This window comes from Phyllobates terribilis, unplaced genomic scaffold (assembly GCF_046119375.1).
Source record: "Phyllobates terribilis strain yellow unplaced genomic scaffold, ASM4611937v1 Scaffold_41__1_contigs__length_11206878, whole genome shotgun sequence".
Lineage (NCBI taxonomy): Eukaryota > Metazoa > Chordata > Amphibia > Anura > Dendrobatidae > Phyllobates > Phyllobates terribilis.
Genome location: NW_027362801.1, coordinates 10,244,958 through 10,270,627, shown reverse-complemented (window position 1 = coordinate 10,270,627; position 25,670 = coordinate 10,244,958). Strand labels below are relative to the sequence as shown.

The following is a 25,670-nucleotide window of genomic DNA, read 5'->3' as shown; positions in this document are numbered from 1 at the left end:
GATAATAAGAACTGTGAGTAAAGACCCTGGACTGCATCACTGACTCTGTGTCGTCACTGCTACTCCTGCACCATCACCCCCATCCTCTGCATACACTGCCCTGAGGCTACACTCCTCCCGTGGGGAGTTGTACTACACTCTGCTGCACCCACAACACCAGCCTCAGCGGTCTGCCCTGCAGCGGCGGTTCATCCTGACCGCAATCCACGGGTGGCGTAGTCGGACATTTAAAATACAACAAACAGACTGCTATTCGGTTTGACCACCCTGAGCCACGGACCAGGTCACCGCCACGCGGAGACTACAACCCCCAGCATCCCACAAAAGGACCGGTTCCGGGTTCCCCACACAGCCCAGGGGGCGCGTCAGCTGTTCAAATATTTGGGCATCGCTACATGGGATCTCCTCTTCCACCACTTCAAGCGGAGCAGGCGAGGGGCACAAATCTGGAAATGGACCAGTGAACAGCTCTTCAGAGTGTCCAAGTGTGGGATCAGTTGCTGTCTGACGTCACTTGGCATGGTGGGAGGAAGGAGCATCAGGGTGAGGAGGAGTATGCGGTCGAGACTCACGGCTACTAAGAGTTGACCGTGTGGAAGACAGACTGGAGGTGGTGGTGCCCAGGTAACTGGAAGTATTATCTGCTATCCAATTAATAACCTGTTCACACTGATCAGTTCTCAATACTGGTGTTGTTCTGTGCTTCCCTAGTAATTCGGTCAAGAAGTGGGAGCGAGAAGATGTGGCTGATGGTTGTGGCACATTTTCACCTTCGCCACGGCCCCGTCCTCTTCACGCACCATCACCAGAACGTCCAGTACCACGTCCCTTGCCACGCGCTTTGCCCATTGTAAAGGAAGTAAAATAGCTTACACTCGCACTATCAATGGAAAAATGGTAATAAAAAGTAGATTAGAACCGTGGAAGTGGAAAACCACAGTTCTATTTCTCTGGCCTACACCCGACTCTTTTAAACAATCTGAACAATCAGGGAGAAACTATTACTGTTTTTCTTTACGAAAAAAAATACCAAAAGCTGAATAATAGAGATTTTTTACCGTGGAATGGCAAAACCACAGTTATTGTTTACTGGGGTATACCAGACAATTTTAAATAGATACCTTTGCGGCTGAACAGTGAGCGACACACTCAAACTGTTTTTTTTAGGTAAAAATGGCTCAAAAGTGGATAATACAGAGGTTTGAACCGTGGAACTGCAAAACCACACTTCTATTTCTCTGGCCTTCACCAGACTATTTTCAACAGATATATTTGTGTCTGAACAATCAGGAGACACTATTACTGTTTTTCTTTACAGCAAAAAATGGCAAAAGCAGGATAATACAGAGATTTGACCTGTGGAACTGCAAAACCACACTTCTATTTCTCTGGCCTACACCAGACTATTTTCAACAGATATATTTATGTCTGAACAATCAGGAGACACTATTACTGTTTTTCTTTATGGCAAAAAATGCCAAAAGCAGGATAATAGAGATTTTTTACCGTGGAACAGCAAAACCAGTTATAATTTACTGGTGTATACTAGACTTTTTAAAATATATATATTTGCGGCTGAACAGTGAGCAACACACTCAAACAGTTTTTTTTTTAGATACAAATGGCCCAAAAGTGGATAATACAGAGGTTTGAACCGTGGAACTGCAAAACCACACTTCTGTTTCTCTGGCCTACACCAGACTATTTTCAACAGATATATTTGTGTCTGAAAAATCAGAGACACTTTTTTTTGGGGGATGACGGGGACGGGGACGGGGACGGGGGGGGGAGAGACACCAAAAGGTTAATAAGACGGGTATTTGTACAGTGTGAAGGAGGAAAAACAAAAGAGGATTTAGATGAAAAAAAAAAGGATTTTTCCTGGCCCCCGAGACCTGGAGCTAAGTCCAGCAATTTCAGCAACAGGAGCACACAGGACTGTAATGCAGCGTTTGCTGGTATAACCACTGCGTCTCCTATACAGCCTGCCTACCTGCCTGCCTGATACCTGGGATGGATATTAGTCCTGAGAAGGACTGTTTGCTTGATCTGGCAGCCTTTACAGACCCTACACTAACTATTTCGCAGTATATATCTCTCCCTAAATCAGCAGCGCTGTCCCTACACTGTCTGATCCCAGCCGTCTGTGTCCAAGATGGCGGCGCCCGGTTTTAAATACTCGAGGTGACGCTGTGCGGCCAGCCAATCAATGTAATGCCCACAACCAACATGGCTGCGGCATTACAGTGACTGGCTGGCCATCCCTGCATGTTCATTGGCTCTGTAAAGAGCGCCAAACATGCAGGGCGGAGACCCGAGCTTCCGCCCGAGTAACCCGGAAATGCTCGGTGCTCGTCGAACATCCCGAGTAGCGTGATGCTCGGGGGAGTACCGAGCAGTGTCGAGCATGTTCGCTCAACACTAATCAGGAGGTCTGTCACCCAAGCCAAAACCCCACCCATGGGGACAAGCACCATAGCATAACAATAAAACCAACATTTACGAGTCAGTATACACGCAAATACAACACAAACAAATGAACAAATGGATGGGCAGGATATTCCCCTCTGGAGACACTCTTACATCATCATAGAAAAACTGTGACTTCTGTGTTTTTCAATTATTTTTAGTGAGTATTATTCAATTACCTGGTGGCCCCCCCAGACTTATAGCCTCTGCTAATGACTTCTGGAGACCACCCATTCCCCTAATGGCTCCAGTGATCTACTTTCTGTAAAAGCGCTGGTAATCCACCTACTAATGGCCAAGAGCTCTATTGTGAACACCAGCTTCAACTTCCCACAAATGGTCCAGCACACTTCTCTGACTCCATCCCCTTATTGTCCGTGCTGATAGCTCCTGTCCATAACACAACTTCCAGACTTTCCATTGATAGAACAATAGCTCACTTCTGTCCCAAAGTGTCACACAACAGTTGCAGCCCATACAACTGAGATAACTGAGTGGAAATTACCAATTAGCAGAATTTTTTAATTTATTTATTTCTAAAGGGGCAACAAAAAATTTGCATGAGGTTAGCTCATCAATGGGCCCAATAAATAAATCTAATACCTCATACAGCATATCCAGTGGATGCATGACATGATGTTAGTAGAATATATTGACCTTCATGGTTGAACTATTCTATTGAAACAATATTTATTCTATACATATATACTGTCTATATAACAAAGATTGCAACCTTTTAAAATCAGGGTAATATCCCAAACTTTTACCTTCCCCTCTAGAATGTCCATGAGAGTACTTTACTTTAAATAAGCACTCCCATCAAAGTTTTTATTCTCTTAATATATTGCAATCATCATATCATATATCACTGTGTATTTACAATTGCTCATTTTGCCTTTCTACCTAATACATTTTTCTATTTCTCTGCACTATGTAGAAACAGAAGTCTCTTTTAAAGAAAATTACCAACATAAAAATTCCTAGGGAAGCCTCCCTTTTATTTTTTTCACTGGACATAGATGACTTTCCTCCTAATTCCAGATTCATTATGATACATACCTTTTTGGTTACGAAACATTTGTTGGCAACCAATTGGAAGTCATCCAATATTCCTTCTATTGAAGATATGATAGATAAAACATCATCGCATACCACATTCGAACTATCCTCCTCAATTAGAAATTACACTCTCCAAAAATATAGAGTCAAATGGTATTTCTGGAATAAAGAATTCCAATCCAAGGCCAATAACACCACTAATACAAATGTTTTAGATGGTCAGGATCTTGAATACCAAACTTTGATTTTATTTTCTCAGTTATTTGTTTGTAACAATAATTTGAGTTCACAGCATATACTCATGTTTTTCTATAATGTAGTACCGCTCAGAGACCTATCCCCTCTTTCTTTCCCTCTTTTCATCTCCCTCCCCTGTTTTCCTGCCCAATAACGTTTGTTAGCTTCACTTCCTTCCTCACATTCCCTCTACCCCTTTTTCCCTTTACGCAGTTAGTTCCCTTGTTTTATAATCCCTGGTTTAAATGTTTGACTTTATTTTTATTGAGTTTTTCAAGATTTATAATCTGATGAAACAGGAAGTCTCTTGTCCCTGCATTTATCACCCCCCTCTTCAGCTCTTGACCCAGCTGCTCCCTCCGCCCCCCTGCCAGGGACTTTTGCAGTGACTTATGACTCACACAGGGGAAATTGACCTCCTGTTTCTACATAGAGTTTAGCAAGTGTAATGGGAGTGGTGGAACCACTGTGCGGTGGTCTGAGGAGAGCCTGGAGGGGCGTAACTAGGTGAACATCTGACGCTTCGCTAGAGCCCCTGATGGTGGAGTTAGACTTGGCTCCAGTTGGACACCAGGTGCTACACCAGGATGGACCTCAGACGCACAGCAGCTGACCACAAAGTGACAGGAAGCTGGAACGGCCAAGAAGGGAAGGTTCAGCAGGTACGGCAGGAACTCAGGAGTGGCAGGTGCTGGCGGGCATGGCTGGTATACAGGCAGCCACTGGCCGGTGCCGACAGGAATGGTTGATATACCCATAGGCACTGGCAAGTGCAGGCAGGGATGGCTAGTATACAGACTGGCACAGCAGATGCAGGCAGGTATGGCCTGTATACAGATTGGCACGACAGATGCAGGCAGGTACAGCTGGTATACAGACTGGCACAACTGATGCAGGCAGGTATTCTGGAAGGCATAAGCAAAGACAGGCAGGAACAAGCGGGTACGGGCAGGTACAGGTAGACACTAGCAGAAAATAGCGGGTACTGGCAGGTACTAACAAACTGGGGACCTGAGAACTAGCAAGCATGAAGACTAACTGACTAACCATGTTGCTCAGGCACCTCCCATCAGGTGGAGGTGCCTTAAATCATAAGTGTCTCCCAGCCATTGGCTGGGGACACTTTAGGACGACTTGCGCTGTCCCTTTGAAAGGAAGGGAGCATGCACGCCCTAAACACAGTTCCCGGAGATCTGCGAGCCATGTGCAGACCCCGGGCAGCAGCTGGAGGAGAAGGAAGGGCAGGAAGAGGGCCGGGGCGGTGAGTAAGTCGGCGTCCCTGCTGAGGGAGAGGGGGAGCATGCTGGTACACCGACGCTACAGCAAGATTTAGCTAGTCATTTTTTTAATCATGTGATGTCATAGACCTAATGGGAAAGAGAAGAATTAGCTGGGTAGAAAGGTAAAGTGAGCAATTGTAAGTACACAGTGCTATATAATATGATGACTGCAATATATTAAGAGGATAAAAATTTTGATAGTAGTGCTTCTTTAATTTCAAAACTGAGCAACTTTTGAAACTGGAAAATGTTTAATCTACCAAAGAAGGTTTTAATTATTTACAACTTCGCAACTGGAATAAAATCAATGTGTCATGAGCTGCTTGACAAGTATTCTAGCTTTGGGCTAGGCTGGCAGCGCAGGTCAATTTGCTCATGGTACTTAAACAATTTAAACCTGAACCTATGCCCTCATCCTCTGGCTATCCTTTCTCCCCTTATGTATCACTGATTGATGTTTGCTCTTGAAACCTCCTACGTGTCAATCTTTAGCAAACATATGATATTTTTTAATAATATTATCTACATTTCATTATTTACTATGAGCTTTCTTACTTATGTCAAGGTCGCCAAACACAGACTAAAGTTGATCTAATCAGTTGACAATCGAGTGTGTATGGGGGGCCACTTGATTCTCCACAGACAGATTATGTCGAGGGAGAGAAAGATCTGGCTTGTTGGATTTCCAACAGCTGATACTTTTTGTCCTTCACAAAATGTGAACAGAACCCAACTCTGCAAATGCTTTGCTTTATTTTTCTTTTACTGCATTCTCAGCTATTTCCTATCAATTGGAAATGGCAACAATTGATTTCTAACCACCTGGCAGATATATTGCCTAACTGCTTAGTGTGACGGTGTAATTGTCATGTGAGCCCCCACAATACATTGATTTCAGGTAGCTAGAAACCAGAAGAATTTTGAATTCAATTTCAGAAATGAATAGTGAAGAAAATATCATGTAACTCAAAGCACGTTTCAGGAAATGAAATCAAAGTACAAAGTTACTCATTTATTTATGTTGATGTGGAACTGTGAAATACAACCCCAATTTCCCCAAAAGTTGGGACGCTTTTGTAGCACCCCGAGGGCTCGGCTGCTACAGGGGTATTGCACCTCAAACCAGAAGTGTGATATTCCACTCCCGGGTAAGGATGGAGTGTGGACCAGGACTCGTTAGGCTGCATGCACCACACACACCCCATTTCCGAGGGACAGGTCAACGGTGCTCTCACTAGACAGAAGTGCAGGCACGACAGCATCTGTTCCTGGCTGGAGTCGGGCAGGGGGTGGAATACCCAGTGGTGTAGGAGCAGATAGGGGTGGGTCTCTGGGCAAAGGTAGGAGCCCATTGGTTGCTAGTCACCTGGGCTCACACATAAGGGAGGTATATAAGGTGGGCACCATCTTAGGACAGTAGTCAGTTCAGTCCGGTTCAGTTCAGAGAGGAGTTCAGCCAGAGAGAGCTGACAGGGAGCTATGGCCCACCTCCAGAGGCAGGCCTGGAGTGGAGGCCAGAAACAGCAGAAAGAGAGAGGAGAAGGAACGGAAAGGAAAGTAAGAAAGGAACTGGAACAGAGGAGAAAGGAAGCAAGGAACACAGAGAAAGGCCCAGAGACACGAGGACAGAAGGAACCCCATATGCCCAGGAGATACAGGGTGAAGGGTTGGCAGAACAGGGTACCGGAACCCAAATTGGTGGAGGCAACAAATTCCTCAGCCAAAGACCGGAGGTTGTTACCACATCTTGGTGCGACACCTCACTACATCCACCAGGAAAGCATACCACATAGGGTCAGGGAAACCGGAGAGAGGTTTCGCCAAGAGAAGGCCCGAGGAAGCTGGACAAAGGTGGGTCACTGGTGGGGACGGCCAGAGAAAGGAAAGAAAGGGAGCCCTGTGCCACGCTCTGGAGTTGCCTGGGAGTTGGTCGAGCCCCTTGCCTGGTGAACGCAGCACGACTCAGGTGGTCCCTCATGTGCACAAGTGACCAGAATAACAACTGTGAGTAAAGCATTGTAAACTGCGCCACAAGTCTCTGTGTTTCATCGCAGCACCAGCACCATCAATACCGGGACGCTCACACCATCACTACCATCATCTACACTAGCTGCCCTGAGGCAATACTTCTCCCGTGGGGAGTTATCCCATACTTGGCTGCGCATACAACATCAGCCTCAGCGGTCTGCAGCGCAGCGGTGGTCCCCACTGACCGCAATCCACGGGTGGCGTAGTCGGACAATTACAATACCAATAGACTGCCACTGGTTTGACCGCCCTGGGCACAGACCGGGTCACCGCCATGGAGGACTACAACCCCCAGCGATCCGGCTCCGGGTATCCCCCTCACAACACAGGCCCAGGGGGCGCGTCACTTTGTAAAATCTAAAGAAAACCAGAATGCAATGATTTAGAAATCTTTTCCAGCCATATTTTATTCACAACTGATGTGCTCCAGCTACACACACAGTGAACAGGAACTTCCTGTTTTTTGGTTTTTTTTTTTAACAATGCTTTACTGGCAAGCAATATAACACTAATGCTGGAGATAGAAAACCATTCACTATTTAACAGTAGTAAATAGTTGTTGCAATATATACAATAATAAGCATTATTCCAACAGTTAGACATTTTTCCTTTTCACTTGAACAAATTAACTCATTTAGAAATTTATGGCAGCAACACATCTCAATAAGGTTGTGCCGGGTCGTGTCTACCATTGTGTAGCAGCCTCTCTTCATTTTACAGTCTGTAAGTACCTAGGAAATGAGGAGACTTCTGGCGACACCATGTTGACAGAGCAGCTGCTTCTCTTCTGCTCTGCTCTGTAGATGGGGCATCTCTTCTGATATCATGCTGACAGTCGGCTCCCCGCTGCCTAACTGCACGGAGCCATCTGTCAATTAGCATGACGTTGGCAGTGACGCCCTGTCAACAGAGCAGACTGGAAAAAATACAAAAATCAGCTTTAAAGTATTATTCTATGGGACAGTCATCCATGGTACTTTAAAGAACACAAGTTGATGGATTTTATGTCACACTTGTGTTTATATGTGATGATCCTTTGTATCATGCAAAAAAGTAAGTATTGATTACTGCTACGAGGAGTTTGATACACATTAATTTATTGCTTATTGTGACTGTGCTGAGGATGTTGGGGCAGTCCTGCATAATATATGGACCAATATAGTCTTTCGCGCTGTGTATTTGTTATATTGCTCAGGGTTTTCTCCCACAATCTAGAAGCTAATTTACAGATTATCCTATAAAGTTGGCCCTGGTTTGTATACCTGTGAATGTGTGTATATTATTATGCCATGCCTTTTACACTACACTGAATAAGATACCCAGAAATAAAACTTCATGTCAATAAATCTGTCAAAAGCATCCCATGCCGAGATGATAGAGTAGGCGACTAGGTAAGATCATGCTGCGAGAATATGTATGGGTGTAACACATTTCAGAGAATCTGTGATGTTTTGTCATGGGATAATGACTTGCACTAATCTTCTTGTGTAATCAGCCATCCCAAAGTAAATATGTATAGAGAAGGGATCCCCTACCCTCCTACCACATCCCTCATATCCAGGATCACTTATATACACATTAGATACAACCTTTCAGCATGTCCTGCTCATTTAATCTACAAAGGAAGTCTCATTTGCTAAATAAGTCTGATATGTTGTAGTGCACAGTCTGTCGCTGGTTAACCCCTGAAGTGCTGGCTGCATGGTGTACATTCATGGTGCAGAGCAGATTGCTAATAATGATACTGTAACTGTACGATTATGGTGGTAGACAGAAGTAAATCCATAGTTAAAAAAAGTAAATAAAAATAAATAAAATATATATTATAAATATATATACAGTACAGACCAAAAGTTTGGACACACCTTCTCATTTAAAGATTTTTCTGTATTTTCATGACTATGAAAATTGTACATTCACACTGAAGGCATCAAAACTATGAATTAACACATGTGGAATTATATACTTAACAAAAAAGTGTGAAACAACTGAAAATATGTCTTATATTCTAGGTTCTTCAAAGTAGCCACCTTTTGCTTTGATGACTGCTTTGCACACTCTTGATGAGCTGTCCAACTCCTGGACCGTCTTTGGTGCAGACTGTTGGTGGATGGAGCGAGATATGATGTCCCAGATGTGCTCAATCGGATTCAGGTCTGGGGAATGGGCAGACCAGTCCATAGCTTCAATGCCTTCATCTTGCAGGAACTGCTGACACACTCCAGCCACATGAGGTCTGGCATTGTCCTGCATTACGAGGAACCCAGGGCCAACCGCACCAGCATATGGTCTCACAAGGGGTCTGAGGATCTCATCTCGGTACCTAATGGCAGTCAGGCTACCTCTGGCGAGCACATGGAGGGCTGTGTGGCCCTCCAAAGAAATGCCACCCCACACCATTACTGACCCACTGCCAAACCGGTCATGCTGAAGGATGTTGCAGGCAGCAGATCGCTCTCCACGGCGTCTCCAGACTCTGTCACATGTGCTCAGTGTGAACCTGCTTTCATCTGTGAAGAGCACAGGGCGCCAGTGGCAACTTTGCAAATCCTGGTGTTCTGTGGCAAATGCCAAGCGCCCTGCACGGTGTTGGGCTGTGAGCACAACCCCCATCTGTGGACGTCGGGCCCTCATACCACCCTCATGGAGTCGGTTTCTAACAGTTTCTAACTCTGTGGCGACTGAGGATTCAGTCGCCACAGAGGTACTGCATCTCACCCCGAGGTGTGGTATCTCACTCTCAGGTAAGGAAGGAGTGCTGCCCGGGACCCTAACACCTGCATCCAACACTACACTACTCCACACCGGCAGGAGGGGCAAGATGCGTCGCTCTCCTTCTGAGCCCTGTCCCTGGCTGGAGTGGGGGGAACCAAAGTAGGGGGAACCATGTAGTGGGTGTGGGTGGAGGAAGAAGCTCAGGGGAGCATTGAAAGAAGTGATATAAAAAGAGGGTGGAACATTCTAGAGAGCGGTCAGTTCCAGTCAGACAGCCTGAGAGGAAAAGTAGAGGGAGAAGGAGCTCTGTAGGAGCTCTGCTCAGGAGGAGGGCCTAGCCAGAGAGACCCAAAACTGAAGTGAGAGAGAGGAGCAGGAGAAAGGCTCCAGGAACGTGGAAGAGACCCCAGGGGTACGGGTAGTGCTGGAGGTCACCCGTACGCCCAAATCTACCAGGAGGTGGAGGGGTCAGGTCGCACAGAGGGGACCGGTCCCTAAACTAGCAGAGTTCTTTAAGCCTCAACTAGGAAATCGGAGGCTGATGTATTTCAGGTACTGCAGCCACAAGCCACATCTAATCACCAGAAAGGTGGCCATAGAGGACCCAGGGGACAGAGAAGACATCGCCCGGCAAGGTCCGCAGCCACTGGCCTGAGACACTGGGTGTGCGGTGCAGGGAGACGGCCAGAAGGAACACACAGAAGGGGGTTCCGTTACGTACTCCGGAGAGACCTGGTAGTTTGCTGAACCCCTCCCTGAGTAAACACAGGACGCTGTGGGAAGTTACTCTAGTACTGGTAACTGGAAGTCTAAGAAACCGTGAGTAAACCCTGAGGACTGCACCTTACGGTCTCTGTGATCATTATCTGCGCCATCCTCTGCACTATACCATAACAGCAACATCTACACTGCCCTGGAGCTAAGCTCAGCCTGTGGAGAACTGAACCAACTCTGCTGCATTCACACCAGCTCCAGAGGACCTGCTCCGCAGCGGCGGCTCCATATAGCAGCATACCACAGGTGGCGTCACGAACTTTATATAAGAACTTTAATTCCCCTGTAAATATCCCCTTTTATTGACTGCCCTGGGTCACGGACCGGGTCACTGCCACTGTGACATCTCCCCTAGCAACGACCGGCTCGGCACCAAGTACCCCACAGCCCAGGGGGCGCGTCACAGACACATGCACATTTGTGGCCTGCTGGAGGTCATTTTGCAGGGCTCTGGCAGTGCTCCTCCTGTTCCTCCTTGCACAAATGCGGAGGTAGTGGTCCTGCTGCTGGGTTGTTGCCCTCCTACGGCCCCCTCCATGTCTCCTGGTGTACTGGCCTGTCTCGTGGTAGCGCCTTCAGCCTCTGGACACTACGCTGACAGACACAGCAAACCTTCTTGCCACAGCTCGCATTGATGTGCCATCCTGGATGAGCTGCACTACCTGAGCAACTTCTGTGGGTTGTAGAGTCCGTCTCATGCTACCATGAGTGAGAAAGCACAACCAACATTCAAAAGTGACCAAAACATCAGCCAGAAAGCATTGGTACTGGGATGTGGTCTGTGGTCCCCACCTGCAGAACCACTCCTTTATTGAGTGTGTCTTGATAGTTGCCAATAATTTGCATCTATTGTCTATTGTGGACAGTTTGATTTCACAGAAGTTTGATGTACTTGGAGTTATATTCTGTTGTTTAAGTGCTCCCTTTATTTTTTTGAGCAGTGTATATATATATATATATATATATATATACAGTACAGACCAAAAGTTTGGACACACCTTCTCATTTAAAGATTTTTCTGTATTTTCTTGACTATGAAAATTGTACATTCACACTGAAGGCATCAAAACTATGAATTAACACATGTGGAATTATATAGTTAACAAAAATGTGTGAAACAACTGAAAATATGTCTTATATCCTAGGTTCTTCAAAGTAGCCACCTTTTTCTTTGATGACTGCTTTGCATACTCTTGGCATTCTCTTGATGAGCTTCAAGAGGTAGTCACTGGAAATGGTCTTCCAACAATCTTGAAGGAGTTCCCAGAGATGCTTAGCACTTTTTGGCCCTTTTGGCTTCACTCTGCAGTCCAGCTCACCCCAAACCATCTTGATTGGGTTCAGGTCTGGTGACTATGGAGGCCATGTCATCTGGTGTAGCACCCCATCACTCTCCTTCTTGGTCAAATAACCCTTACACAGCCTGGAGGTGTGTTTGGGGTCATTGTCCTGTTGAAAAATAAATGATGGTCCAACTAAATGCAAATCGGATGGAATAGCATGCTGCTGCAAGATGCTATGGTAGCCATGCTGGTTCAGTATGCCTTCAATTTTGAATAAATCCCCAACAGTGTCACCAGCAAAGCAGCCCCACACCATCACACCTCCTCCTCCATGCTTCACGGTGGGAACCAGGCATGTAGAGTCCATCCGTTCACCTTTTCTGCGTCGCACAAAGTCACGGTGGTTGGAACCAAAGATCTCAAATTTGGACTCATCAGACCAAAGCACAGGTTTCCACTAGTCTAATGTCCATTCCTTGTGTTCTTTAGCCCAAACAAGTCTCTTCTGCTTGTTGCCTGTCCTTAGCAGTGGTTTCCTAGCAGCTATTTTACCATGAAGGCCTGCTGCACAAAATCTCCTCTTAACAGTTGTTGTAGAGATGTGTCTGCTGCTAGAACTCTGTGTGGCATTGACCTGGTCTCTAATCTGAGCTGCTGTTAACCTGCGATTTCTGAGGCTGGTTACTCGGATAAATTTATCCTCAGAAGCAGAGGTGACTCTTGGTCTTCCTTTCCTGGGGCAGTCCTCATGTAAGCCAGTTTCTTTGTAGCGCTTGATGGTTTTTGCAACTGCACTAGGGAACACTTTCAAAGTTTTCCCAATTTTTCGCACTGACTGACCTTCATTTCTTAAAGTAATGATGGCCACACGTTTTTCTTTACTTAGTTGCTTTTTTCTTTCCATAATACAAATTCTAACAGTCTATTCAGTAGGACTATCAGCTGTGTATCCACCAGATTTCTGCACAACACAACTGATGGTCCCAACCCCATTTATAAGGCAAGAAATCCCACTTATTAAACCTGACAGGGCACACCTGTGAAGTGAAAACCATTTCCGGTTACTACCTCTTGAAGCTCATCAAGAGAATGCCAAGAGTGTGCAAAGCAGTCATCAAAGCAAAAGGTGGCTACTTTGAAGAACCTAGAATATAAGATCTATTTTCAGCTGTTTTACACTTTTTTATTAAGCATATAATTCCACATGTGTTAGTTCATAGTTTTGATGCCTTCAGTGTGAATGTACAATTTTCATAGTCATGAAAATACAGAAAAATCTTTAAATGAGTAGGTGTGTCCAAACTTTTGGTCTGTACTGTATATATATATATATATATATATATATAAGTGGTAGATCGCTCACTCAGCTGCACACGGAGGTAGGCCCAGGAATTCTGCTCCTTTAAATTTCGGAGTGGTTTATTAAAAGCATGGCATAAACCACTATCAAGTCAATCAAAACGGGTAAACAGAAGAAAATAAGGTAGTAAAGTCCATAGGCCTGTGGGGGTCCGCCTGCACACGGTTAGCACAGTTAAGGTAAACAAACACAAGCTCTTCTCTGAAGCTATCTTCTCCAGACACTGAACAACTAATGCCTCAGCAGGCCGTGTATTTAAAGGGGTTTAAAACCATTCAGTGAAATATTTATTCCCCCCAAAATATATCCTCTGCGATCCCCTGCTGTAATGTCTGCATTGTCTTTTTTGCTTCCTCCCCTGCCGAGGAGATGTGGTATGTTCGGTACATGGTCAGACACAGCCAATTTTTAAAGTGAACTTTTCGTTCATGCGAAAACCCCTTTAAACCCTAGACCACACCCTGAGGTGGAGATATGGAGAACAACCTCCCACCTGCTCTTTACAAATGGTGGATTAACCCCTTTCAGCAAATAACATGCTGGAGGAAACTTAACGGTTTTAATTCATTAATTCACTGAAGCTAATAGCCTCAGGGAAACATATCTCCCTTTTACCAGTGACCTTGTCACTATATACAGTTATATGAAAAAGTTTGGGCACCCCTATTAATCTTAAGCTTTATGTTTCATAAAAATTGGTGTTTTTGCAACAGCTATTTCAGTTTGATATATGTAATAACTGTTGGACACAGTAATGTTTCTGCCTTGAAATGAGGTTTATTGTACTAACAGAAAATGTGCAATCTGCATTCAAACAAAATTTGACAGGTGCATAAGTATGGGCACCCTTATCATTTTCTTGTTTTAAATACTCCTACCTACTTTTTACTGACTTACTAAAGCACTTTTTTTGGTTTTGTAACCCCATTGAGCTCTGAACTTCATAGCCAGGTGTATGCAATCATGAGAAAAGCTACTTAAAGTGGCCACTTGCAAGTTGCTTTCCTGTTTGAATCTCCTCTGAAGAGTGGCATCATGGGCTCCTCAAAACAACTGTCAAATGATCTGAAAAGCAAGATTATTCAACATAGTTGTTCAGGGGAAGGATATAAAAAGCTGTCTCAGAGATTTAACCTGTCAGTTTCCACTGTGAGGAACATAGTAAAGAAATGGAAGAACACAGGGACAGTTCTTGTTAAGGCCAGAAGTGGCAGGCCAAGAAAAACATCAGAAAGGCAGAGAAGAAGAATGGTGAGATCAGTCAAGGACAATCCTCAGACCACCTCCAGAGAGCTGCAGCATCAACTTGCTGCAGATGGTGTCACTGTGCATCGGTCAACTATACAACGCACTTTGCACAAGGAGAAGCTGTATGGGAGAGTGATGCGAAAGAAGCCGTTTCTGCAAGCACGCCACAAACAGAGTCGGCTGAGGTATGCAAAAGCACATTTGGAGAAGCCAATTTCTTTTTGGAAGAAGGTCCTGTGGACTGATGAAACCATGATTGAGTTGTTTGGTCATACAAAAAGGCGTTATGGATGGCGTCAAAAAACACAGCATTCCAAGAAAAACACTTGCTACCCACAGTAAAATTTGGTGGAGGTTCCATCATGCTTTGGGGCTGTGTGGCCAAGGCCGGCACCGGGAATCTTGCTAAAGTTGAGGGACGCATGGATTCCACTCAGTATCAGCAGATTCTTGACAATAATGTTCAAGAATCAGTGACAAAGTTGAAGTTACGCAGGGGATGGATCTTTCAGCAAGACAATGATCCAAAACACCGCTCCAAATCTACTCAGGCATTCATGCAGAGGAACAATTACAATGTTCTGGAATGGCCATCCCAGTCCCCAGACCTGAATATCATTGAACATCTGTGGGATCATTTGAAGAGGGCTATCCATGCTCGGCGACCATCAAACTTAACTGAACTGGAATTGTTTTGTAAAGAGGAATGGTCAAAAATACCTTCATCCAGGATCCAGGAAATCATTAAAAGCTACAGGAAGCGACTAGAGGCTGTTATTTTTGCAAAAGGAGGATCTACTAACTATTAATGTCACTTTTCTGGTGAGGTGCCCATACTTATGCACCTGTCAAATTTTGTTTGAATGCAGATTGCACATTTTCTGTTAGTACAATAAACCTCATTTCAAGGCAGAAACATTACTGTGTCCAACAGTTATTACATATATCAAACTGAAATAGCTGTTTCAAAAACACCAATTTTTATAAAACATAAAGCTTAAGATTAATAGGGGTGCCCAAACTTTTTCATATATACATACATACCCACACACACATACATATACAGTACAGACCAAAAGTTTGGACACACCTCATGTAAAGATTTTTCTATATTTTTATGACTATGAAAATTGTACATTCACACTGAAGGCATCAAAACTATGAATTAACACATGTGGAATTATATACTTAACAAAAAAGTGTGAAACAACTGAAAATATGCCTTATATTCTAGGTTCTTCAAAGTAGCCACATTTTGCTTTGATGACTGCTTTGCACACTCTTGGCATTCTCTTGATGAGCTTCAAGAGGTAGTCACCGGAAATGGTCTTCCAACAATCTTGAATTAGTTCCCAGAGATGCTTAGCACTTGTTGGCCCTTTTGCCTTCACTCTGCGGTCCAGCTCACCCCAAACCATCTCGAAAGGGTTCAAGTCTGGTGACTGTGGAGGCCAGGTCATCTGGCGTAGCACCCCATCACTCTCCATCTTGGTCAAATAGCCCTTACACAGCCTGGAGGTGTGTTTGGGGTCAATGTCCTGTTGAAAAATAAATGGTGGTCCAACTAAACGCAAACCGGATGGAATAGCATGCCGCTGCAAGATGCTGTGGTAGCCATGCTGGTTCAGTATGCCTTCAATTTTGAATAAATCCCCAACAGTGTCACCAGCAAAGCACCCCCACACCATCACACCTCCTCCTCCATGCTTCACGGTGGGAACCAGGCATGTAGAGTCCATCCATTCACCTTTTCTGCGTCGTACAAAGACACGGTGGTTGGAACCAAAGATCTCAAATTTGGACTTATCAGACCAAAGCACAGATTTCCACTGGTCTACAGTCATGGCCAAAAGTTTTGAGAATGACACCAAAATTATATTTTCACATGATCTGCTGGCCTCTGGTTTTTATTAGTGCTTGTCTGATGTTTATATCACATACAGAAATATAATTGCAATCATATTATGAGTACCAATAGGTTATATTGACAGTTAGAATGAGTTAATGCAGCAAGTCAATATTTGCAGTGTTGCCCCTTCTTCAAGACCTCTGTAATTCTCCCTGCCATGCTCTCAATCAACTTTTGGACCAAATCCTGACTGATAGCAGTCCATTCTTGCATAATCAATGCTTGCATTTTGCCAGAATTTGTTGGTTTTTGTTTGTCCACCCGTCTCTTGATGATTGACCACAAGTTCTCAATGGGATTAAGATCCAGGCCATGGACCCAAAATCTCTATGTTTTGTTCCATGAGCCATTTAGTTATCACCTTTGCTTTATGGCAAGGTGCTCCATCATGCTGGAAAAGGCATTGTTGGGCGCCAAACTGCTCTTGGACGGTTGGGAGAAGTTGCTCTTGGAGGACATTCTGGTACCATTCTTTATTCATGGCTGTGTTTTTAGGCAAGACTGTGAGTGAGCCGATTCCCTTGGCTGAGAAGCAACTCCACACATGAATGGTTTCAGGATGCTTTACAGTTGGCATGAGACAAGACTGGTGGTAGCGCTCACCTCTTCTTCTCCGAATAAGCTGCTTTCCAGATGTCCCAAACAATCGAAAAGGGGATTCATCAGAGAAAATGACTTTGCCCCAGTCCTCAGCAGTCCACTCCCTGTACCTTTTGCAGAATATGAGTCGGTCCCTGATGTTTTTTCTGGAGAGAAGTGGCTTCTTTGCTGCCCTCCTTGAAACCAGCCCTTGCTCAAAGAGTCTCCGCCTCACAGTGCGTGCAGAAGCACTCACACCAGCCTGCTGCCATTCCTGAGCAAGCTCGGCACTGCTGGTAGTCCGATCCCGCAGCTGAAACAGTTTTAAGATACGGTCCTGGCGCTTGCTGGTCTTTCTTGGGCGCCCTGGAGCCTTTTTGACAACAATGGAAGCTCTCTCCTTGAAGTTCTTGATGATGCGATAGATTGTTGACTGAGGTGCAATCTTTGTAGCTGCCATACTCTTCCCTGTTAGGCCATTTTTGTGCAGTGCAATGATGGCTGCACGTGTTTCTTTAGAGATAACCATGGTTAACTGAAGAGAAACAATGATACCAAGAACCAGCCTCCTTTTAAAGTGTCCAGTGATGTCATTCTTACTTAATCATGACTGATTGATCGCCAGCCCTGTCCTCATCAATACCCACACCTGTGTTAATGGATCAATCACTAAACGATGTTAGCTGCTCCTTTTAAGGCAGGACTGCAATGATGTTGAAATGTGTTTTGGGGGTTAACGTTCATTTTCTGGGCAAATATTGACTTTGCAAGTACAGTAATTGCTGCTAAGCTGATCAGTCTTTGACATTCAGGAGTATATGCAAATTGCCATTACAAAAAAATAAGCAGTAAACTTTGGAAAAATTACTATTTGTCTCATTCTCAATACTTTTGGCCATGACTGTAATGTCCATTCCTTGTGTTCTTTAGCCCAAACAAGTCTGTTCGGCTTGTTGCCTGTCCTTAGCAGTGCTTTCCTAGCAGCTATTTTACCATGAAGGCCTGCTGCACAAAGTCTCCTCTTAACAGTTGTTGAAGAGATGTGTCTGCTGCTAGAACTCTGTGTGGCATTGACCTGGTCTCTAATCTGAGCTGCTGTTAACCTGCGATTTCCGAGGCTGGTGACTCGGATAAACTTATCCTCAGAAGCAGAGGTGACTCTTGGTCTTCCGTTCCTGGGGCGGTCCTCATGTGAGCCAGCTTCTTTGTAGCGCTTGATGGTTTTTGCAACTGCACTTGGGGACACATTCTAAGTTTTCCCAATTTTTCGAACTGACTGACCTTCATTTCTTAAAGTAATGATGGCCACTCGTTTTTCTTTACTTAGCTGCTTTTTTCTTGCCATAATACAAATTCTAACAGTCTATTCAGTAGGACTATCAGCTGTGTATCCACCAGACTTCTGCACAACACAACTGATGGTCCCAACCCCATTTAGAAGGCAAGAAATCCCACTTATTAAACCTGACAGGGCACACCTGTGAAGTGAAAACCATTTCCAGTAACTACCTCTTGAAGCTCATCAGGAGAATGCCAAGAGTGTGCAAAGCAGTCATCAAAGCAAAAAGTGGCTACTTTGAAGAACCTAGAATATAAGACATATTTTCAGTTGTTTCACACTTTTTTGTTAAGTATATAATTCCACATGTGTTAATTCATAGTTTTGATGCCTTCAGTGTGAATGTACAATTTTCTTAGTGATGAAAATACAGAAAAATCTTTAAATGAGAAGGTGTGTCCAAACTTTTGGTCTGTACTGTGTGTGTGTATATATATATTGTAAGGCAGCGCTAGTCATCATACTGGGGGTTACTCGCTTCGCTGCGTCAATCAATGCACACGTGCAATGTCTTTACGCTTTTCTCACAATGTTGCAGTTTATTACATCATAAGCCACAGTTCACCGGGTCCAACTCCGTGGCACGCCGACACACATATCTACAATATTCATGAGACAAGTGGCACACAGGCCCACTTGCTCCAGGTTACAGCCTACGGCAAGGTAATAAATTATCAATGTCCATAACACAGTCCATGTAACAAAGTGTATTACCTTTGCCGGGTTTAGTTGCTGCAGTCCATTTAATCTGCCACCACTGTGGCTTTGTGGCTTCCCAGGTGGGGGTCTCCAGCCCTCGTACCTTCGAAGGCTACTGGTATGTTTTCACTCACATCCAGTCTGCGCCTTTCAGGACTCTTGTATGCCAAGCCGGCTCTCCCTCAAAGGTCACTGGCATCCACGCACAGGATCCAGGATCGACCTTTCAGGCTGCCAGGCTTCACTCTCGGCCTCACTAGGCCTCACACGAATGGTGTCCCACACACATGGGGAACAGGCCTCATGCCTCTCACAGAACACACCGCACACCTGTCTCAAATTAAGCAGGGTTTATATATGCATCCCGTGCAGACACACACACATACTGACAGGACCTTGCTGATGTCACAGTCATGTGATCAGACAGACATTCTGTGCGTGCAGGACCTGTGCTATGTCACAGTCATGTGACCAGTCACCTGAGTGAATAGGTTCTGTGTGCTGTCCCAGTCATGTGTACCGACCTTTACTGTGCATACAGGACCTGTGTGATGTCACAGTCATGTGACCAGTCACCTGAGGGGGAAGGTTTATGGTCAGGTAAAACACATCCTAGACCATTACCGTAATGCCAGCAAGTCGTTGCATTACAATATATATATATATATATATATATATATATATATATATATATACACACACATACACCTCGTATGCATTTTAATCAATTAAATAAAAGTTAAGTCTTATAGCTTGTTAGAGAGGGATTCAATATGGGGTTCTCCCCTTTTTGTCTAATTTGCATATATCCCTGCCAAGTCATTTTTTCCCCTTTGTTTGTTTTTCATGATTGTTCCGTGTTTTGCTAAATGCACCATGTAACTGTAACTAAAGGCTGCTTATATACTGTTATTACTGCAATCAGAACAAATATTCTGTGGAAATAAAAAAATTATAATTAAAAAATTAAAAGCACAACTTACATCTGAGCATTATCACCATGAACAAAAGATGGCTTCTGAATTGTCTTCTAAAGGCAATATAAAATGTGCTTTCACTGATCAGGAGTAGGGAAGCCCGGTGGCTCAGTGGTTAGCACTGCAGCCTTGCATCCCTGGGGTCCTGGGTTCAAATCCCACCAAGGACAACATCTGCAAGGAGTTTGTATGTTCTCCCCATGATTGTGTGGGTTTCCTCCAGGTTCTCCAGTTTCCTCCCACATCACAAAGACATACTGATAGGAAATCTAAATTGTTAGCCCCCATGGGGACATAAAGCATGGGGAATTAATGGCACTAAAAAAAGTGAGTAAGATAAATAAATAATTAGGGTAATACTCTGCCTGCCATGATGCTCAATAGTGTTTCCAATGCCTGCTCATCTGCTATCACCCTGTAGCTAAGGCTGCATGACAATTTTTTCGGTCCGAGTGCCATCCGTAGAAAAAAACAGATCACTGTTATTCAATTGATCTGTGCCGATGACTTTTTTTTTGCATGGACTGAATGTCCATTGAAAAAAAAATTGCAGCATGCACTTCTCTCTTCTGTATTTCAGCTATTCAAGTCTGCAACACCTGGCAAAAATTATGGAATCACCGGGCTCGGAGGATGTTCATTCAGTTGTTTAATGTTGTTGAAAAAAAGCAGATCACAGACATGGCACAAAACTAAAGTCATTTCAAATAGCAACTTTAGGGCTTTAAGAAACACTAAAAGAAATCAAGATTAAAAATGTGGTACTCAGTAAGGGTAATTTTTTGCAGACCAAACAGAGGGAAAAAATTATGGAATCACTCAATTCTGAGGAAGAAATTATGGAATCATGAAAAACAAACACATAAAAGAACACTCCAATACATCACTAGTATTTTGTTGCACCACCTCTGGCTTTAATAACAGCTTGCAGTCTCTGAGGCATGGACTTAATGAGTGACAAACAGTACTCTTCATCAATCTGGCTCCAACTTTCTCTGATTGCTGTTGTCAGATCAGCTTTGCAGGTTGGAGCCTTGTCATGGACCATTTTCTTCAACTTCCACCAAAGATTTTCAATTGGATTGAGATCCGGACTATTTGCAGGCCATGACATTGACCTTATGTGTCTTCTTTCAAGGAATGTTTTCACAGTTTTTGCTCTAACGTAGGATGCATTATCATTTTGAAAAATGATGTCCTCATCCCCAAACATCCTTTCAATTGATGGGAAAAGAAAACTGTCCAAAATATCAATGTAAACTTGGGCATTTATTGAAGATGTAATGACAGCCATCTCCCCAGTGCCTTTACCTGACATGCAGCCCCATATCATCAATGACTGTGGAAATTTGCATGTTCTCTTCATGCGGTCATCTTTATAAATCTCATTGGAACGGCATCAAACAAAACTTCCAGCATCATGACCTTGCACAATGCAAATTTGCGATTCATCACTGAATATGACTTTCATTGAGTCATCCACAGTCCACGATTGCTTTTCCTTAGCCCATTGTAACCTTGTTTTTTTCTGTTTAGGTGTTAATGATGGCTTATGTTTAGCTTTTCTGTATGTAAATCCCATTTCCTTTAGGCGGTTTCTTACAGTTCGGTCACAGACATTGATTCCAGTTTCCTCCCATTCGTTCCTCATTTGTTTTGTTGTGCATTTCCTGTTTTGGAGACATCTTGCTTTAAGTTTCCGGTCTTGACGCTTTGATGTCTTCCTTGGTCTACCAGTATGTTTGCCTTTAACAACCTTCCCATGTTGTTGTATTTGGTCCAGATTTTAGACACAGCTGACTGTGAACAACCAACATCTATTGCAACATTGCGTGATGATTTACCTTCTTTTAAGAGTTTGATAATCCTCTCCTTTATTTCAATTGACATCTCTCGTGCTGGAGCCATGATTCATGTCAGTCTACTTGGTGCAACAGCTCTCCAAGGTGTGATCACTCCTTTTTAGATGCAGACTAATGAGTAGATCTAATTTGATGCAGGTGTTAGTTTTGGAAATGAAAATTTACAGGGTGATTCCATAATTTTTTCTTCAGAATTGAGTGATTCCATAATTTTTTCCCTCTGCTTGGCCTGCAAAAAAATACCTTTACTGAGTACCATATTTTTAATCTTGATTTATTTTAGTGTTTCTTAAAGCCCTAAAGTTGCCATTTGAAATTACCGTATTTTTCGGACCATAAGACGCACTTTTTTCCTTTTAGAGGCGCGGGGAACAGGAGGCAGCAGCCGCCTTCTGCAGCCTACACTGTCCCCACTGCTAAAGAAAATGAATATTCACTGCTCCCCATGCCCCAGGAGCATGGGGAGCACTGAATATTCATGCTCCTTAATAGCGGTATACAGTGTAGCAGCGCTGCGGCTGCTGCTGCCGGCTATCTCCTGTGCCCGCTGTTAAAGGGCATGAATATTCAACCTCTCTCCACGCTCATGGGCGTGGGGAGGGGGTGAATATTCATGCCCTTTAATGAGCGGGCACAGGAGATAGCCGGCAGCAGCAGCAGCCGCAGTGCGGCTCCCCTGTGTGCTGGCTATGAAGGAGAGTGAAGTCACTGCTCCCCGGCGTGGGGAGTAGTGACTTACGGCAGCTGATCTCTCCTTGTGAGCCGTGCATGGCAGTGACGTCATGCGCTGCTCACATGGAGAGATCAGTGCAGGCAGACCGGACGCAGCGCTGGAGGAGAGAAGAAAGGTGAGTAGGAGTGTTAATTTTTTTTTAATGTGCAGCCTGATGGGGATTAGGGGTGCCATGCATACCAGGACAGGGATTAGGGGTGCCATGCATACCAGGATAGGGATTAGGGGTGCCATGCATACCAGGATAGGGATTAGTGGTGCCTGCATACCAGGATAGGGATTAGGGGTGCCATGCATACCAGGATAGGGATGAGGGGTGCCATGCATGCCAGGACAGGGATTAGGGGTGCCATGCATGCCAGGACAGGGATTAGGGGTGCCATGCATACCAGGACAGGGATGAGGGGTGCCATGCATACCCGGACAGGGATGAGGGGTGGCATGCATACCAGGACAGGGATGAGGGGTGCCATGCATACCAGGACAGGGACGAGGGGTGCCATGCATACCAGGATAAGGATGATGGGTGCCATGCATATCAGGATAGGTATGAGGGGTGCCATGCATACCAGGATAAGGATGAGGGGTGCCATGCATACCAGGATGGAGGGATGCCAGGCATATCAGGATGGGGACCACATATAAAAGGAAGGGGGGCGGCATATATACCAGGATGGGGGATATTGTCAGAATTGGGGGACATTACCCCTATACCAGTGTCAGCAGAAGACCCCCTCCCCCTTAAAAGTGCATCATGACCACAGTTTTTGCTTACATTTTTATTTTTTTATTTTCCTCCTCTAAAGCCTAGGTGCGTCTTATGGTCCGGTGCGTCTATAGTCCGAAAAATACGGTACTTTAGTTTTGTGCCATGTCTGTGATCTGCTTTTTTTCAACAACATTAAACAACTGAATGAACATCCTCCGAGCCCGGTGATTCCATAATTTTTGCCAGGGGTTGTATGAGTCCAGAAAAAAAATTGGATCCCAAACAGATCAACAGTGTAACGTCCAATTTGTACAGACACATTGTAATTAGTAACAAATGAAACTGTTTTTAACCTTGTACATATTATTCAATTCATTGCCATATTGATGCCACACAGATGACAATACAGATGAAATATCGTTTTTTCTGGATGAAAATCAGCTATTTTTTTATATGCCAGTATGATCTTGGCCTTTGGGTAGATTTACAAAAGTGTATAAAAAAAAAATCTGTTAGCGTTTCATCTAGAAAAGTGGGACGATTTTTTTCTCACTTATCATCTATGTGCAATCCGTTTTTTACAGCAGGAGATATTAATAATTTACAGGACCATTTACAGTTTCCTATGTTACAGAATTGTAATTTATCTGTAAAAATTGGTGATTATACTGCGTCTCCATGCGGAATCCAATTTATTTTGCGCACCCATAGACTTTTTATGGGTGAGTCTCATCCGATTTACGGAAGAAACTTGTCCCGGCTGCTATTTATTTCACATGCAGATTCAGTCAGTGAAAAAAAAATCGCTCATCTGCACTGCGCCATTGTATAACATCGGTCCGGGTGCTGTTTGTTTTATTTTACAGACCGCACTCGGACCGAAAATATGGTCGTGTGAACAATCCCTTAGAGAGGGGGAGATGAGCTCATAAAGGAAAACATTAGTGAAATAGGAGTAGATTGCAATATATGTAGTTAAGATACCAAAATGTATTCTGTCCGATAATTCACACCAAAGAGATTATTATTACTTATTGCTCGGCTCCGTCAACCGGCCAAATGACCTCTGTAATATGCAAATTCCTGACTTTTCAATATTGCTAAATTTACTCACAAATGAGTGACTTTAGCTAAAAAGTGAGCTGTCTGAATGCCTGTAACTGTTCCCATGAACTGCTCGGAGACCACAAATACTTCCTGGCTGATTAAATATTTATCAAGATGACCTTCCCCATTGGTATCTCCTCTGTTTGCAATAAGGGTTAAAGATACTTACAATCTGCCCCTCCAAGTTGCTCATTTGTAAATCGAACCAAGGAATTGATTTCTCATGACCGCTCCTGGGACACGGGAGCAGCCATGGGGCATGCAAGGCATGTATACAGCCAATTAGCAAATGGATATGATTCATGTATCTTGAGAGCGCAGATAGGAGTTGACCATTGTACATTTCGAAATAAGAAAAAAACTCCATAATTAAAGTAAAATCTATAATCTACCAAGTCGTCTGATAATAAGAAGACCGCACTTTACACCGAGATTTCCTGAAGCTTAGAAATAAATCCAGGTTACTTGCGGTTATCGTTATCTGTATCTACTCTCCGTTACAACTACTTTATACAGATCGATGGTGGGTTGTAAATGGGAACCAAAAGGGACAAACGACATCTCCCAGAAAAGAAGAGAAGGACTACAATCATGGGCAGGATTATATGGTAGACACACAGGGCCTGTGAGATACCCAGACAGTGAGCGGGTTCACTTTATTGCTCTTATCTTTCTTCTTCTGAGATCCTCTCAGCTGATTTATGGCTATAAAGTTTAACTCCTTTCATCTGAGAGAAACTTAAAAGGTGCAAGAATTACTCTTTTGTTACAATGGGCTCAATGACATTTACTCCACAGAGGCTATAAAAAATTATCGGTGAAAAATTTTCAATTAAAAATTTCTTTTTTTCATCAAAACACATACATTTAAATATAATGAAAGGTTCATAACATCCTTTAAAGGGGTTATCCATGATAGGATAATAGTAGGAAATGTGATAAGATTGCAAAAATAGCCAACACTCACCTTTTCAATCTTCTATAGGTTCTACAGCGATGACCCAATGGTCTCTATGGGACTTTGTTTTCTTCCTTGCAGGAATGACTCCATTATATAAATAATAACAATATTTTTGTATTTATATAGCACCAACATATTCTGCAGCACTTTACAATTAAGTAGGGACATATACAGACAGTACAAACAATACAATGTATCATATTTCAACAGTTACAGGAGGAGTGAGGGCCCTGATCGCAAGTTTACAATCTATATGGAAATGGGGGGCACACAATAGGAAGAACATGGTCATCAGTCAGTATCTGTCTAAGAGCAGTTACCATGAGGTATTTGGTGCATGGA

At 43.8% G+C, this 25,670-nt stretch overlaps 1 protein-coding gene across 1 annotated transcript in view; it reads right to left on the bottom strand.

Moving 5' to 3' along the window:
* The window catches only part of LOC141191427 (synaptotagmin-7), a 691,596-nt gene extending 666,920 nt beyond the window's left edge, over positions 1-24,676 (bottom strand). The window contains exon 1 of the mRNA XM_073661312.1: positions 24,537-24,676. The gene's annotated coding sequence lies outside the window, so the exon portion shown is untranslated. The remainder of the gene's footprint in view (positions 1-24,536) is intronic.
* Positions 24,677-25,670: the final 994 nt, after the last annotated feature.